This window comes from Pteropus vampyrus, unplaced genomic scaffold (assembly GCF_000151845.1).
Source record: "Pteropus vampyrus isolate Shadow unplaced genomic scaffold, Pvam_2.0 Scaffold44, whole genome shotgun sequence".
NCBI classification, from domain to species: Eukaryota; Metazoa; Chordata; class Mammalia; order Chiroptera; family Pteropodidae; genus Pteropus; species Pteropus vampyrus.
Window position 1 is genome coordinate 6,376,186 of NW_011888825.1, and position 2,502 is coordinate 6,378,687.

A 2,502-nucleotide genomic window follows, 5' to 3' on the forward strand; every position below is an offset into this window, starting at 1 on the left:
TCCAGGCTGAAGTTTAGGCAAGTCTCTCAGCACAGTGTTCAGGCAAGTCTTCTATGCTGCATGTTGGCTTACAGTTCTTGGTACCTTGCTTGAGAAAGGCTGGGCAGTTCATAGGCAACAGAGTCAGGAAGTTGAGCTCCAGCACTGTAATAGAGTTCAGAAACATGATCCTGAAGACTTCCGAAGACTGTTTCTAATGTCGGCCCTTCTTTGTTCCCTGGGCTACATTCCTGTTTTTCTTACCTGTCTTCATACCTGTTAATTTCAGCTCAATCTCTTTCTTCCATACTTCAGGGTCAGAAATCCTACCTAAAATAGATTCCAAGAGCCTTGGCTTCCTTTTTTTTTCTTTCTTTCTTTTTTTAGTCATAGCTCTGCCAAGATCAGAAATTCCTTTGACCCTAGGTACTCCTTCTCCTTACCTCTACCCTTCCCTCACCTCTGCCAACTCCTGTGTCCATGCCTAAGTTAGAAGAAGAACAGCACTTTTGATCTCTATTAGGGTCCTAATGACAATGGATATCTATGCCTGGCAATCTTTTATCAACCTTAAAAAGTGCCCGCATTCATTTGTAACAACCAACCTCTCCTGCCCTAACAAAAACTAAGCCAAGTTTCTTGGAAAAAAAAAAAAAAAAAGACAAAATGGGGCTGTCTGGGAAGAATCTGTGCAGTTAAAACTAGACAATCTATCTCATAAGCAGTACATTGTGCAACCATTAATAAACATTTGTTTTCAATTAAAAAAGATTTCACCAGTAATCACCCAGCAAGTTCACCTATAATCAAAAAGAGATGATGATAAATTTGGATCTTATCTTTTCTACAGGTTGAGATGTGAACATAAAAGATCTGAATACTTTTAAAAATCTGCTTGAATGCCAAATGGTAGCCACATCCCTGACTTCTGGGACTGTGAAGTCAGTGTCTAAAGCCCAGGCAGGGCTTGGAGCATCAGAGATCTTGGGCTCAAAGGAGCCACATCTAAGAAGGTAGAATTAGATCATTGCCTAGTCCTGAAGTCCTATATCAAGGGGGCAGGAAGAATAAAAAGGCTGAGTAGGGACACAGACACAGAAGGCACTGCACCAAGTGCTTTGCACACGCCATTTATTTTTAATTTTATAACAACCCTGCGAATTCATTATCATTGTCTCCACTTCAAGGATAAGACTGAGGCTCAAAACAAGTCAAATTTCTCAGGCTCAGCAAGGAATTTCTGATATTCACATGATTTCTGGTCATCATTCATGGCTGCCCTGAAATGTCCTTCCCTGGGGGACCATCTCTGACCAGCTAAAGGAGTCCACACCTGTCTCTACCTCCCAGGTCATTCTCTATAATATTACCCTGTCCTCTTGTCTTCAGAATAATCACCACAATTTAAAATTTTGTGTTTATTTGCTAGTTCTTTTGTTTATTTTCTGACTTCCCACAATAAAATACAAGGTCATGAAACAAACAAACAAACAAACAAACAAACAAACAACAACAACAAGAAACTTGACTTTCTGGTTCACTGATAGTCCCTGCACTCTGGATAATACCTAATAGACACTCAACAAATCTCAACAAATACTTATTGAATGAATTAAAGAGTGAATGCAAAAATGGGAATAAGGTAGATGAAGCCAGAAACCATATCTTTCTCCTTGCCAGAAGCCCAGAGCCTTTTTCAGGTATCACATCTCAGTCTTCACACATGGACCGTGTGGAGCAGCCCCCCAGTTCTCTAACACAGTGACCTTAGGATGGAAACACTGCTCTCAGCCCACAAAGGTCAATGCCTCCTGTCCAAGAACCAGGGAACCAGGCACATTGTCTTCGTTTCTTTGCAAGAGATCCAGAGAAGAAATCCATTACATTTTACTAAAGGGGGTTTGAAATTAGACTGTTGGTGTGTCATGGAAGTGGCCTCCACCTGTAGCTCCAATTGGCTCCTTTATTGGCCTTGTTCAGAAAGCTTAATTCAGTCATACAGGCTGAGAACTGAAGGAAGTGAGAACTCTATTTCCCTTATTCCAGACTCTTCCCCCATGACATGATGAAACCTACAGCTGGTAGTCATCTCTCCTGCCTTAGGACTCCCCTGATATTTTATCGACAACCCTCTTAAACAACTGGTTTCCTAGGTTGCATTATAATTGTTCATATGTATGTCTCATCTCCCCAGCTGCTCTGTGATTGTCTCAGACACAGTGACAGGGTCTTAATTATCTGTGCACATGCCACAAACCTGCAAAGACTAGGTGCTGAATGAAACAATAAATAAATAAATTAATTAATTAATGCAAATGGGAAGGGGCAAAGATGAACTCATAAAAAGAACTGAGAGGATTTACTCTGTCAGTAAGTTATTTCCAGATTACATCCTGGTGAAGCAGTCAAAACATATCTGGCATATAATTGGCATATAGCTCAATAAAAGTTAAAAAAACAAAGGATAGAATTGACCTATTATTGTATTTCTCTGGTTGAGGTAATCTCATCTCAGAAAAAAAA